The sequence below is a fragment of the Chenopodium quinoa genome, unplaced genomic scaffold, assembly GCF_001683475.1.
Source record: "Chenopodium quinoa cultivar QQ74 unplaced genomic scaffold, ASM168347v1, whole genome shotgun sequence".
Lineage (NCBI taxonomy): Eukaryota > Viridiplantae > Streptophyta > Magnoliopsida > Caryophyllales > Amaranthaceae > Chenopodium > Chenopodium quinoa.
Genome location: NW_018742541.1, coordinates 1,446,019 through 1,462,244, shown reverse-complemented (window position 1 = coordinate 1,462,244; position 16,226 = coordinate 1,446,019).

Genomic DNA, 16,226 nt, shown 5'->3' with positions numbered 1-16,226 from the left:
GGACCATAAGATCCCGGGCAAGTCATCCACCCAAGACCCCTTTGTGCCTTCCAGCATTGTCTTCAACCCTTTCAATATTGTTTTGTTTGCCGCCTCTGCTTGGCCATTGGAATGGGGTCGGCACACAACTGAAAACCTTGTCCTGATACCAAAACGCCCACAATACTCTATGGTTGGCCCGCTGTTGAATTGTCGGCCATTATCTGAGATTAAGATGCATGGTACCCCGAAGCGGGTGATGATATTCCTCCAGATGAACTTCTGAACTTGTTTATCAGTTATAGTTGCCACCGGCTCAACCTCAACCCATTTGGTGAAGTAATCCACCGCTACTATCAGAAATTTCCTTTGTCCCGAGGCTACGGGGAATGGTCCTAGGATGTCCATGCCCAACGATCAAAGGGTAGGACTGACTGAATACTTGTGAGAGCATTGGCCGGAACATGGGGCATGTCAGCAAACCTTTGGCATTTTTCACACTTCTTGACAATTCTGGCAGCATCATCCCTCAGGGTTGGCCAATAAAATCTGGCCCTCAGCGTCTTTCCAGCTATAGTCCTTGCACCTTGATGACTACCGCATGCCCCCTCATGAATTTCTCTAAGTACATAATCTCTCTCCTCCGGGGTTATGCATTTCAGCAACGGATGAGTGAAAATTTTTTTATAGAGGATCCCATCATGAATTAAGAACCACTCACTCCGCTTTTTGATCATTTTGAAGTCGGGGGTGTCTTCGGGCAGCTCCCCCTTCAAGCATTGAATGATTTGATCCATCCAAGTTTCCCCTCTATCAATGTCCATGATAGCAAGCTTTTGGGTACTTGGCTTCTCTAACACTTCCCACATGATGTTTCGGGGGTTTATCCCCTCAGCCGAGCTTGCTAATCGAGCAAGAGCATCAGCTTGCTGGTTCTCTGAGCGGGGAATGTGCCTGATCTCGAGCTTGTCAAATGATTTCGTCAAGCCTTCAGCCTTTTCAAAATAGGCCTTCATGTTCTCTTCTTTTACTTTAAATTCCTTCGTCATTTGCCCCACTATGAGCTGAGAATCTGAGCATACTTGAACGGATTTTATTTTCATGAATTTGCATAAGTTCAGCCCCAAGATAAGAGCCTCGTACTCAGCTTCATTATTTGATGCATGGAAGGCAAACTTTACTGCATATTCAAAACTTCTCTCCCTCCGGGGAAATGATGACTAGCCCAGCTCCACTCCCGGCCTTACTAGACGACCCATCCACATAAAGAGCCCAAGGGGCGGAGGTGTCTGTTGGAGTAGGCCTATGAGCGCATTCAGCTATGAAGTCGGCTAAGGCTTAGGCCTTAATGGCCTTCCGGGGTTCAAATTCGATTCCGTAATCAACTAATTGATCTGACCAATCTGTCATTCGGGATGAGTGATTTTTGCTCTCTAACACTTTCTTGATTGGTTGACTGGTGAGGACTTTGATTGGGTGTGCTTGAAAGTATGGCTTCAGCTTCCTACTCGCCATCACTAAAGCGTACACCACCTTCTCTATAAGAGTATATCGGGTTTCAGCTCCCCTCAGGGCATGGCTGACAAAATAGACAGGTACTTGGCCTTCATCTCTTTCAGCAACAAGGACCGCACTAAGGGCATAGTCTGATATGGCCAAGTACACGAACAACGTTTCCCCGGGGAGGGGACTAACAAGCTTTGGAGTATTCATTAGATGTTCCTTCAGCTGTTGGAAGGCTTTCTCAGCTTCCTCATCCCTTAAGAACTTAGGCCTCTTGAGGGCCTTGAAGAAAGATAGACTCTTGTCCGCTGATCGGGATAGGAATCTCCCCAATGCGGCTAGGCAGCCTGTAAGGCGTTGCACTTCCTTCACATTTCCGGGGGATTCCATGTCAAGAATAGCTTGAATCTTATTGGGGTTGGCATCAATACCCCGCTGATCAACCATGAAGCCCAGACACTTTCCACCTTGCACCCCGAAGACACACTTTTTGGGGTTGAGCTTCATTTTATATTTTCTAAGGGTTGTGAAGGTTTCCCTTAGATCAACTATGTGGTCCGGACTTTCCTTGCTTTTCACTATCATGTCATCAACATAGGCCTCAACATTCCGACCTAGTTGCCCTTCAAAGATTTGTTCATCAGGCGCTGGTAGGTAGCCCCGGCGTTTTTCAGGCCGAAGGGCATCACATTATAGCAATACACCCCTTGGCTAGTGATAAAGGCTGTGTGGGCTTGATCCTTCTCTGACATGGGGATCTGATGATACCCCGCATTGGCATCCATGAAGCTTAGGAGGGCGTGACCAGCGGTCGAATCCACCAACCAATCAATCTTAGGAAAAGGGTGATCATCTTTCGGGCATTCCTTGTTTAAATTTGTAAAATCCACACACATGCGCCAAGAACCGTTGGGCTTCCTAACCAGCACTACATTGGATAACCACTCGGTGTATTGGCATTCTCGAATGAAACCCGCTTCGAGAAGCTTTTTAACCTCAGCGGCTGCAGCTTTGTTTCTCTCCGGCCCGGCATGCCGGAGCTTTTGCTTGATGGGCTTGTAGCCCTCCTTGATGTTCAGCTCATGAGTCATTATCTCGGGGTCTATGCCCGGCATTTCATCTGCTGTAAAAGCGAAGATGTCCTTGTACTCTCTAAGTACTTGAATGATTTCTTCCTTGAGCTGGGGGTCCAAGTTCTTTCCCACCCTCACGGTCCGAGCGGGATCATCCCCTAAGGGTATGCTTTCATCTTCTTCAATGGGCCTAGGCCTACCATATTGCTTTGGATTTTCAGCCATGTAAATGCTCATGACCGGGAGCGGAGGTTCATCAATTTTCATGACTTTCCTCTTAGACCCCTTGTCCTCCTGATTGACGGAGCTCTCAGGTGTCTTCAAGCTATCTACATAGCATTTTATTCCCTCAAACTGATCTCCAAATATCTTGCCCACCGATCCATCATCGGTCTCGAATTGGAGGAGTAAGTGATAGGTTGAGATGGCAGCCTTAACCCTATTGAGAAGGGGTCGGCCAAGAATCATATTATATGGTAGAGGGGTATCCACAACTAGGAATGTATGAACCAAGCTTCTCCCCTTGTTCTTTTCTCCTAAACGGACGGGCAGCTTGATCGTTCCTAAAGGGTATACACGATGCCCCACGAATCCCACTAAGGGTTTCTCTAGGGGTGTCAAGTCACTTCTTCCAAAACGCATTTGTTCGATGCATTTCCATGTAATGATGTCCGCTGAACTTCCACTATCCACTAAGATCTTCTTCACCTTAGCATTGGCTACCTTCATATGAATTACTAAGGGATCATCATGAGGCCTTTGAATATTTTTTCCTTTGTCATCCCCGAATACCATGAGGGGGTCCTTCGGGGCGGATGAGGGAGTGTCGATGTCATAGATGGGCTCTTCGAGCGACCGCAAGTGACCTTTGCGTGCCATGTTAGACAAACCCCCGGAGGCAAACCCTCCAGCTATGACATTGATGCTCAGGTTAGTGTCATCTGAGCTATGAGCTTCTTGCACTTCCTTGGCGGCCTTGCTTTGCTTATCCTTCAGGGGGAGACTTGAGATATCTGTTAAGCTTTCCCTCTTCGGCTAGCTTGTCAAGGTGTTAGAATCCAACTCCTTTTGATGTATTAGATTCCATTTAAGTGCTTTCCTAGAGTTTAGGTTATGTTTTCTTAGCTTGAGGTCCCATTATTTTGTTACTGTCAGATCAGTGTTCACTAGGGATTCTCCTTATATGTCATTTAAAGCTCTTTAGAGGGCGAATGATTAATGAAATCTTAAAGCCTTCTACCAAGTGTTGCCTTGCTTTTATGCTTGTTTGTTGTTAGACCTTTATAGATATTGTGTCTTACTTGCATATTAGCTCCCCTCCAACCCAACTTGATGCGCTAAGGACTCGTGGTTCTGACCCGCTTGTGCCCGCTTTGAAGTATCGGCCGTCATAAGCCCCGACCACCCGCACTCCGTCGCCCAGATAGACGTGAGTGCTCCTGAGATTCTATTTCCCGCTTGTGTTTCTTTGTGCTCACAAGCCCCTCTTCCGCTCAAGACTAGCGTTCTTGCCGCCAAAAGGCTAGAGCGCGCCACATATTTCGGGGTCCAAACTCCCAGACCGTGACAGTTGGTATCAGAGCCGAGGCTCAAACCTCGTCGCAAGCAACCCGTGCAGGCACCAAGGAGGGCTACACGAAGATGGAATTCGTAGAAGAAAGGCTCGCTTGGCTCGAGGAGAAGGCGGACAAATGGGTCGAGCTCCAAGTCATTGTACACGAGCAAGCCGAGCAAATTGTGAAATTGATGGCTGACAGAGATGCCCTCCGCGAACAATTGCAATTTGTTCAAGAAAAGCCGACGAAGCACTTGAGAAATGTGCTACCTTAACGCGCACTGTGGGCAGAGACGCACTGGGTGTTGGTGCGGCGAAGATAAAGCCGCCCAAACCTCGCGACTACAGTGGCGCTAGAGATGCGAAAGAAGTTGATAACTTCCTCTTCGACATGGAGCAGTACTTCCGAATATGTCAACTGAGTGACGATCAGAAGGTGGATACTGCCATCATGTACTTGTCCGAAGATGCTAAGCTGTGGTGGCGCACCAAGCACGCAGACATCGAAGCAGGAAGGATCAAGATTGATACATGGGCGGAGTTCAAAGAGGAACTCAAAGAACAATTCTACCCCGTCAACACAGCGTTTGTTGCACGGATGAAGTTGCAAGAGTGCCGCCAGAAGGGTTCTCTTCGCGACTATGTTAAGGAATACTCGGCGATAATGTTGGACATCACAGACATGAATGAGAAAGATCGTGTGTTCAACTTTGTCAACGGGTTAAAGGAATGGGCGCAGCGAGAGATTTTGAGGCAGAATATTGATACCCTCGCTACTGCTATGTGTGCTGCTAAGAGATTGATGGACTACTCAGTCGGGAAGGGTCGTCAATCCGATAAGGATTCAAGTGGGACGTCAACACGCTCTAACAGTCCATCTCCAAGCTCTCCAAAGGGTACAGAAAACGGCTCACGAGTATCGTCCAACACCATTAATACATATCATAGAAGAAGTGGAGGAGGTGATGCCAAGAGACAAACATCTACCCCCTCCCACAACTCAGGAAACTCGAGGGCCGGCGCATCCTCGACAAACACAAGGGCGATAAACTGCATACTTTGTCGAGGTCCACACAAATGGTGGGATTGCGAGCATAAAGAAGAACTTGACAAGATCCAAAAGAGATTGTCATCCATGTCCGTTCAGGAGGCCACAAAAGAGACTAGCAGCAATGAGGAGCCCACATACAGGATGGGTTCCATACGACGCCTAAGTGCTATGAGAATGATAGCACCTCAAGAAGAACCACAAGTCCGATACCTTTCGGCAATGCGAGTGATGGAGCCTGAGAAGAAGGCAACATCGAAGAAACAAGCTCGCACCAGAAACCCAGAGAAGCGGGAGATGAAGCCCATGGAGTTGGAAACATCCCAAATACACACCCGCCAAAACCAGAATCAGTCACAAGGTTCGAAGCAAAGAGCGACGAGCCCAGAGACACCAAAGAGACACCAAAGAAGAACCTCCCAAGAGGGAGGAAAAGCAGTGGTTGAGCAAACAACGCAGGGCGCGTGCAAGGGATTACAAAGAAAATGGTCACCCAAGAGGCACCAGCCACAACTTGAAGCTCTCCACCACAGTCTCAAGGAAGCAGCTCCCCAACAGATGATGGTGGAAGCAGCTGTCCCCCTTAGTTCAACAGATTCCACTCCCAAGAGGAAATTTAGAGATGAAGCTCTCAACAAGATGTTCGAGCCGAGCGACTCCAGAGACAAGCTCCTCGTCAACAAAGAAGATCCAGCTCAAGAGTCAGATAAGATTCCAGAAGACAGCCGCACCAACGGCGCATCCGAAACTTGAGATAGTTCAGGGTTTTCTAATTTTGATTGTAACTTTTGTAAGTCGACGAGGTCGTCGACAGCTTAAGTGGGGGAGGATGTTAGAATCCAACTCCTTTTAATGTATTAGATTCCATTTAATTGCTTTCCTAGAGTTTAGGTTATGTTTTCTTAGCTTGAGGTCCCATTATTTTGTTACTGTCAGATCAGTGTTCACTAGGGATTCTCCTTGTATGTCATTTAAAGCTCTTTAGAGGGCGAATGATTAATGAAATCTTAAAGCCTTCAACCAAGTGTTGCCTTGCTTTTATGCTTGTTTGTTGTTAGACCTTTATAGATATTGTGTCTTACTTGCATATTAGCTCCACTCCAACCCAACTTGATGCGCTAAGGACTCGTGGTTCGGACCCGCTTGTGCCCGCTTTGAAGTATCGGCCGTCACAAGCCTCGACCACCCGCACTCCGTCGCCCAGATAGACGTGAGTGCTCCTGAGATTCTATTGCCCCGCTTGTGTTGCTTTGTGCTCACAAGCCCCTCTTCCGCTCAAGGCTAGCGTTCTTGCCGCCAAAAGTCTAGAGCGCGCCGCACATTTCGAAGTCCAAACTCCCGGACCGTGACACAAGGGATCTCTTAAGCTCTCTGCAATTCCGGGTGGTATGACCACACTCCTTGTGGTATTCACACCAAAGCTTCTTATTCCTCTGCTCTATCGGCGTGTTCATGGGGTTAGGCTTAGGAAGAATAGCCTTCTGCTTTATGTTCAAGTAGATCTCACGCCTGTCAGCATTGTACTTAAGTCCTTCATCATCACTCTCAGCCCTCCTCGGCCTTCTATTCCGGTTATCATGATAATTATCTTCTTGCTTTCTCTTCCCCTTGTTGTTTGCCACGGGTGCCTTGCACACCTCACTAGCTTCAATGATCCTTTCAGCTCTTTCCATGGCTTCAGAGAAGGTTCTCACCTTGTCATGGACAAGTTCAAACTTTAGCTTGTTAGACTTGAGCCCGAAGAGAAGGGCTGTGAAAGCAACATTGTCTTGGAGGTCGGGGATGAGCTGAGACTCGGTGTTAAACCTTTTGATATAGTCCTTAAGACTTTCATTCTCCCCTTGCTTCACCGTCATCAAAAGAACGCTAGTCTTTGTTTGCCTACTACCAGCGATGAAGTGATTTTTGAACTGAGTGGCTAACATGTCAAACGTCCTTATGCTCCCGGGGGTAAGGTTGTTGAACCATGTATGAGCTATTCCCTTGAGAGTAGTAGGGAAGAATTTACACCATGAAGCCTCACACCCGGTTTGGACTCCCATCTGTGCTTTGTAAGCGTTCAGATGGTCAGTCGGGTCTGTCTTTCCGTCATAAGGGTCCAATGTAGGGATCTTGACCTTAGGAGGAATAGGGGTGTTCATTATCTCCTGGCTGAAGGGGGTGATGTTCTTGACAATCCCGAGCCTCCGGGGCCTGGGGGAGGAAGGACGATCGGGGCTTTTGCTTACTGAACGAGCGGGTTGATTAGCTCCTCTTCTTGGTCTGGAGGTAGCCGAGTGAATCATGCTATCTCGGTACCTTGTTGACCCATGCCGAGAGTGAACTCTAGTTCGACCTCTCTTGGGGGGGGGGGGGTTGTTATCTTCCTTGGAGTTCTCCCTCTTGGAGTTGATTATCTCTCGGGCATCCAAAGTGTCATCCTTCAGCCTTCGGTCATTGATGATCTCTCTAGCATCTCTTGGCCTGCTTGGCTGCCTTGTCTCCCGGTGGGGGTCATGAGACTGATCGGGCTGAGAGCGGCGAGATGTCTGATGCTGAGGTCGAGAGGAGACTTGATGGACATGGGACACACGAGGAGGAGGATTAGGCTGTGGAGCGCTCCCCTGCCTGCCATGCCCCACTCCTTGGTTGATAAGTGCTCTGAGGCTTCCCTTCAAGTTTCTGTTGATTTGGGTTTCCAGCTGGTCCAAGTCTCGGCGAGTGACCACCTGGGGACTGTTCACTTCTCTCTCAGGCTCACTATGAGTCCTAGGTAAAATTTCTTCGACTGCGTGAGGGTTCCTAGCCGAGAGAATTGGGGCTTGCCTAATGGCATCTTGATGAGAGCTACGGGGACGCCTAGTGTTCACCATGACTTTTTGTTTGTTATCCCCACAGACGGCGCCACCTGTTTCTGGAAACAGAATGCTCCTGGGAGTCTTAGGGTAGTAAAGGTGATCAAGATGTCCTAGAACTATGTCTAATGTATGTCCGAATTTCCCTCAGCTGCGCTTTGCTGTCCGAGAGCTAGGCCTGCAAAAGAAAGAAGGTTAACTATCCCGGGGGTGTGACCCGGGAAAGCCCCTCCGATGCTTAAGTCAGCGAACGTACTTTCTAGTGAGAGAAAGTAGAGAGAGAAAGAGTACTTTAGAGAGATAAAGTAGAGAGAGAAGATTAGAGAATTAGGAAAAGTTACCATCATCAATGATTGGAGAGCTAGTTATAGATGTACTTTTAGGTGGCAGAAGTTGTACTTTATTGGACAGATTAGAGGTAAATCCGTACTTTGCTCTGACTAATGATGGGCTGGATCATGGAGGGGTATTTTCGTAATTCCAGGTCACTGGGCTTAGGACAATGGACTAGGCCCAAACAAGAAGGAAAATATCCTCTCGGCTACAAAGGATCGTTAGATTGTCTCTCCAACAAGGCTTTAATTTTCAGCGATATAAACAGGAGATGCTCCGCAGTGCAAGATCTACTCGACGATCGTAGTTTTTATGAAGGAAAATTTTATTTGATTCAATATCTTATGTATTTGTTAACGTCGAATCTCTGTTGTAGATGTTGTATGACTTTTAATTAATGAAATATTTTTGCTATTCAAAAATAAATAAATAAAAATAAATATAAATGTAAAATAGATTATTGTACTGGGAAGGAAGATGAAAAATCAGAAAAGTTAAAAGCAATGAAAGAAAAGATGAAAAATAAAAGTAGTGCTAGAATTAATAGATAAAAAAAAGATTATACGGGTAAAAAGAATTAAATAGGGGAATTAATTTGGAATTATCTACTTCCCAAAATTGAAGGAGCTATTTTCAAGGAGATGATTATATGTGATTTTAAGTTTCAAGGAATTAATTAACCTATGCGCTTGCACTAATTTAATTTTTAATTTTTTTTTTAAATTTTGGATTTTCATTAATATATTTGGGCTTCAAAATTTGGGGCCCTGGGCGGGCGCCCCACTTGCCCTAGCCCAAATACAGCCCTGACTATCACTAGAGATAAAAAATATAAATTCCCTCCTTACTCTCTCTCTCTCTACCTTTTCCCTCTCCTCCACATCAAATTTTTAACAAAGATTTTTTTGGGTGTTGCTAAACGTCACTCCCATTTTACAGGGTAACGCTCGCATTTTTGTATGAAGTTTCAATTTTACCCCTAACATTTAAATACGGGTTTTTCCACTATATGACTCACATTCTCACTATCTTACCTCATTCACTATCTCTCTTACTCTCAAACTCTCTAAAAAACTTGAAAATATAAATTTGAATTTTTTTTGTTAATAAAAAAAAAAAAAACAACAATCATCAAAAACACAAAAAAGGATGGGTGATTCGAGGTGAATAAGGCTTACATTCGGAGGGAGGATTTTGGGCGGCGATGGAGGCAGCGGCGGCAGCTTTGACGGCGAGCAGGTAATTTTTTTTTTAAAAAAACAAAACCTCCCGGCTTCCGCCTAAAATTTTCGGAAGTACCTAGCAGGATCCGGAAATTCCAGGCGGATCCTCCCAGGTCCATCCGGAATTTAAGGGCGGAAGCCTGGAGGTTCCGTTTTTAAAAAAAAAAATTTCCGTGAATAATATGCTTTTTTTTTTTCAAAAATTTCTGATTGGAATTATTTCTATTTTTATAATTGTTATTTTTAGTTGATTTTTGTGTTGTTATTGTTATTATTATGTTAACTATTATTTTGATGATTGTTGTTGTTGATGTTGTTTTTTTTTTTTTTTTTGGATTTTATTATTTTTGTTGTTATTTTGTAGTGTTATTATTATTTTTTTTTGAAGCATATTTTGTAGTGTTATTAGTAGTACTATTATTATTTTTTTTTAATTATGATTAGTATTATTAGTATTATTGTTGATATTAGGGTTTTTATTATTATTGTTATTATGGTTATTGTTGTTGTTAATTTTTTTTTTGTTGTTGTTGTTATTATAATAATATTATTATTATTGTTATTAGTAGTACTATTATTATTATTTTTAATTATGATTAGTATTATTGTTGTTGATATTAGTGTTATTATTAGTGCTATTATGGTTAATGTTGTTATTGTTAATTTATTTGTTGTTGTTGTTGTTGTTGTTATTATTGTTATTATGGTTATTGTTGTTGTTGTTAACTTTTTTTTTGTTGTTGTTGTTACTATTATTGTCATTATGGTTATTGTTGTTGTTGTTGTTAATTTTAATTTTTTTGTTGTTGTTATTATGATTATGATTGTTGGTGTTGTTATTGTGATTATTGTTATTACTATTATTATTATTATTATTGTTATTATTATTATTATTATTATTATTACTAAAATCGGATTTTGTACTTATTTTATGTAGATCGAGGGTTCTGGTGCTCGACATGCAATATCACGACGTCTGAATGCGTATGTTAGGAGACAATCATCTCGTTCAGGGCCGTTTCAGCCCGAGCAGCAATACGGGTCTACTAGTGGTTGGTCGGGAGACCCACAGTCTGGTAGTAGTCGGCCCTTGTACTCTGCAAGTGGAGCACCTACATCTGACGAGGAAGACGAATGCTCGGCTAGTCATGCTGATGACCGTGATGAAGAACCGGACCCTCGGGATTACCATACTGTATATAGGGGTCAATTTGGGAGATTTGTTGGTAGTGGATCGAGTCAGCCTACTACCAGCTCTTCAGAGGCATGGTTAGTGCACGAACCGATCCCGGGTGGTCCGGAGGATGGGACTGTTATCCCTAGTTTTGGTGGTCACGTGGCACGATATATTTGGATCGAGCAGGAGCGTAGTGTTTTGCGCTGTTTGAGTTGGACAAAGTTATGTTCTGACTTGTTTATTTGGCAAGGTCGTCAATCAGTGGAGAACCTCGGGGTGATTGATGGTAGTTGGTTGTCTCACTTGCCCGGCATGATGTTTAAAAGACTTGATTAGCCGCTAATTTATGATTTTGTTGAGAGATGGCAGCCAGATACGAACACCTTTCATATGCCATTTGGGGAGATTACGATCTTGTTGCACGACGTGTACAACATACTTGGGTTACGTGTCGAAGGCAATATGGTCACCACTACTCCTAGCACGGATATGTAACGGGACGCGTGCTCGATCACCATGGATATGACTCCAGAAGATTTGTCTGAGATTTGCGGCACAAAGACGATTTGGCAGGGTAGTGGGGTGTTGACTGATAAGATTTTTGAGTTGACATTGGCGGTTGACCGGGAGTTTAGCGATAAGCTTAATGGATAATTGTGGTTAGTGCTTGGAGGTACACTGTTTGTAGACAAGAGTGGTAACCGTACGCATCCTTCCTTCCTCCACGAGCTATGTTATATGGATATCCCTATTAACGAGTATGCTTGGGGAACAGTTGCACTGGCTTACTTGTATCGGCAACTGGGCACGGCATCACGGAAAGGTGCTGAGTCGATTACTGGTTGTCTCACGCTTCTGCAAGCGTGGATTTACGAGTACTTTCCGTGCTTTCGCCCACAGCAGGATACCTTGACCCGGGACCTTCAAATGCCTCGTGCGTCTGCTTGGGATGTTGGAGCGGGATGTCCTAGCAAGAAACTGGAGCGCCTGTTATCTTTTCGTACCAGAATTAATGCGCTTACTGATCGTGAGGTGAACTGGCTACCGTACGGAGCTGATCCTGCATTACGAGTGCCCCCCACTTTATTCATTGGCTGCATCCAATACCGTAACATCATTGAGCCGTACATGCCTGGTAGAGTGATGCGACAGCTTGGTTTCATGCAAGGCATTTCCCGTGAGATCATCAGGCCAGAGAAGGCCAAGAGGCCGACTAACTTGAAGATGTATCGAGTAGACTTCCCAACTGAGATGACATGTGATGTGGAAGAGGTTTATCCCTGGGGTATCTCACAGTGTAGTTTTAGGTGCCCTCACCAGGCTTAGTGCTGCAGCTCCTTCGGTTGCGCCTGGTTACATGCAGTGGTTGTACAAGTTTTCTCACCCGCGGGTATCTCCTGGTGCAGGAGTTACAAGCAACCTACCTGAGCAGACTAACACTGATTATGTAAGTACTTATGCTTATTATAATATTAAGAATGACTTCTACGAATTTTTGTGTATATAATATGTTATTGTTTGATTTGCAGTGGATGGGTCGGTCAATGGAGATTCACCAAAGAGCACTGGTTGAGTATCCTGAAATGTCGAGTGAGACTCGGACAATGACTGAGCAACTTGTATTTGATTGGAAGCAAAAAATGGGACTTTAGATTATTTTGATTAGAAGTCGTGTTAGTGGTTTTAATTACTTGTTGAACTGGTTTTTTTTTTTTATTTTTTTTAATGTAATGTAAAAACTGGACACTGATTTATTTTTATATTTTATGTTTTGTTGCATATCATGTTAAATTAAAATCAAGTACATTAAAAATTAATTTCATAATTCTAATTTTCTTACAAATGTTCAAAGTCAGTGAATTTACATTACAAACTACCTAACTAATGCATCCCAAATGTCCCTTCTAAAATCATATTGTTGATCCCATCCATTAACATTATCCTCGTGGTGTTCAGTCCACCAACCGGCGATCGGCGGGAGAGGTGAATCAGGTACAAGGTCAAGACGGATGAAATGTGATCCACCAACTATAGCAATCACAAACTCTTGACTCGGTGTCCGAACCTGATATATCCAATTTATATAGTGTTTTACCCCCGTCCCGCGGTCATATTTAGTAGTGTTTGTGGCTCCTTAGAGCCAATTTTATTACTAATTAGAGTTTTCTAGTGTTTTCGTAGTTTTAGTTGTATTTTACAGGAAATTGCACTTTTAGAGCATTTTCCCGGGTTTTTATGGATCAACTACGGAAGCTAGAAGGACACGGCCATTCTTGAAGCCCAGGATCGGTGAGAGCCGATGATTAAGGGCTCGGTATGAGATACCGGGGCTATTGGATCGATTAATCAAGACCCGATGAGGAAACTTAGATTGGGCCGAGGAATTGAGCCCAATCGAAATCCAAGCCTCGAAAAGAAGACCGGGCCCGATCAAGCAAGCATACGCCCGATCGGGCGGCTGCGCACATAAGAACTCTCAAGGAAGAGGCGCGCCCGATCGGGTGAGCGTAAGCTCGATCGGGCGCGTGTTTTTCTCAGAGCTGATTAGATTAGTTTTAATTTTTGTTTTGAGGAATGTTTAAGTACGAATTATGTACGTAATTTTGGATTACCTTCTTCTTTAGATTTTCTCTCTCTACTTAGGATATTTCTCTCTCTTAAATTCTCTCTCAACTTTTGTTCTTAATTACTTTTATTAATCCAGATTTCTTTTGGTAACAATTCCTTCCCTTTTAATTTCAGCTATTTTATTTACTTCTTTGATTATGTTTTGTTTTATTTATTTGATTAGTTTAGTTATGATGATGCTTGAGTAGTTTTATTTCTAGGGTTTATGGGGATCTAATAAATCATATGATTGTTAATTATCAATGCTTGGTTAATTTCCTATTGATTGATTTAATGCTATGCAATTAGGTTTGGCCAGATTTAATTGTATGAGTTTAGCAACATTAATTCGAGATTCGACAGATGAGAATTGATGTTTAGGCTTAGTTTCAATAGGCGGATTAATTTATAAATGGTTAAGTCGAGATTCGAAAGATGAGATTTAATACCGGTAAATTAACTCTGTGATTATAATACGTAGCGAAAGCCCATTATAATCTGATTAATCAATGCTTGATGATTGCTTATTATGATTTGCCCTGGAATATTGTTTATTAGTGAACCTATGCCCTAGGTCTTTTAATATTTGATTTTCCCCTATTTTAGTTCTTCCGACCTTATTCTTCGTAGTATATAATTTATTCCCAAAAATATTAGTTACTTAGATTATTTAGATTATAATAATTAATTAGGAGTAGAAAGACTTGTTCCCCTGTGGAGTTCGACCCTACTTCCCTATCTACTTAAGTTCGAGGACTTAGGTATTTAGTTTTGATTAGGGGATACGACTTTACCCTGTCAGAAGCCCGTTGTGTGCTCTCAGCGGTAAGACTGTGATGCATGGGTAGTAGTGTAGGGAATATTTCAAGCGTTAATCCCCTTAGCTTGAACCCCATTGTGATCATGCACTAAAGTACGGTGGCGTCCAAAAGGGAAGAAGATAGAGCAAAAGAGTCACCAACAAGTTTTTTTAGGAACTTGTAAACCGTTCACGAGGTGAAGGTTACACCCCTTAACGATCCAAGAGATCGTCAACTCCATAAGGTCTTGAACCAAATAGAGTTCAGGGATGAAGGTACAAATCCAACCTAAAAGAGATTGAACCTGCCCTAATAATAGGCCTCTACTTTATTCAGATCGTATTCATGTGCGCTTTCTGACTAACATGCAATCAATAGGATTAACCCTAAACCCGTTTATCTATGTTGGTTGAATATTAATGCACAAATAAATCTATTATTGGCGATCACTTGAATTATAATCAAATTAACCCTAAACACGATTATTAATTATCTTATTAAGCGTGATTACAAGTATAAATTCCCTTTAAACATCCATAAAAGGGTGTGATCAAGCAATAACAATAAATAACAAGCAACATAATAATACTCACAATAAAAATTATAATAATCATAATAATGATCAAAACAATAATCATCATAATAATAATTATAATCATAATAATCATGTTAAAGCATAATAATAGCAAGATCCTAGGCATGATACTAACAAGATTAATAATAAATCCTAGCATGTCACTAAACAATAAAAATCAAAGCTTTCACCCTAATATAATACTAACAATCATAAATATTAGGAAGAACATAGGAAGCATCGCAGGAATCATAATAAACATATTGATATTATAACCTTTTCCCTAAATATAATACTAGGAATCATTGTTGTTATTCAAAACATCAAGCATCCTAACATGATACTAGGAATCAAAATAACAACCTAAACATGATTTCTACATAATATCAATAAAAACCATTAAAGTACTTACTTTGATGCCTCGTACCACTTTCTAATAACAAAATACACACGTTAGTAACTTCAAGGAAAATAATAAAACCAAACAATTAAATCAAATAATGGAAATAAAGATTTGGGACCAAACCCTCAGAAATTAAACCTTTCACGTCTAGGGCGAAGGCAACTTTGAATATGGCTAGGTGTATCTAGATCTAATGAATGCGGAATTTTGTTATTTAAAGGCTAGTTTAGGAAAGAGAGAGAGAGAGAATTGAAGAGAGTTGATGAAAATAGAGAGAATCGATGATTGTAGGTTAGAATTGGTGATAATTGGTTAATGGAAATTGATTGTTGATGAATGAAAACGGAGTTTTACAACGTTATTTATAAAGAAAGTCAACCAAAAAGATAAAATATCAAAACAGAGTTTTGGCGCACATAAAATCTGAATTAGTGCCAACGGTGGCTATTGGCGCCAGACGCTAACATTAGCGCCAGGCGCCAAGCGTAGCGCCAGGCGCTACAGCTGGTGTTTGGCGCTGATTCAGAAATTCACGCGTTTTCTTAAAATCAGATAAAAATTGTCGTACAGAAGGATAAAATTGTATCTTCCCTCAAAAATGCTCTTTGATTTTAATTAAAACTCTGAAAAGTCAAGAAAAGTCAATTTATCAATGCTAATTGAATTAGGAATGATAAATCTATATTAGGCCCTCCCCTAGATCATTGGGCCGCATATAAGGCTCAAACCGGGCCTAGTTCAGTAAATTGGCCATAACTTCCTCAATATTCATCGGAATTGGGCTTATAATATATCGTTGGAAAGCTCTTTTCAAACCCCATCCAACTACACTACTATTGGACCCATATCATGGACCAACCAAACTGGGTTGACTGTTTTCTTAAAATAAGTTTTCAAAAACAGAGAGAAGAGAAAAGAAATTAAAACTATCCGCAACACTAGACTTTCCACACTTTCACTTCATTCGATTATGATTCGACGTGAAAGGTACTCATCACCGGGTTTGGTTTTGGGGAGACACAAATGGGTGTCTACATAGCAAGTTGGTACTAGGCCTACCCCGAGACAAATCACCCTTGCGTTGAACCACGTAGCAATAGGAAATAAATCTTGAATT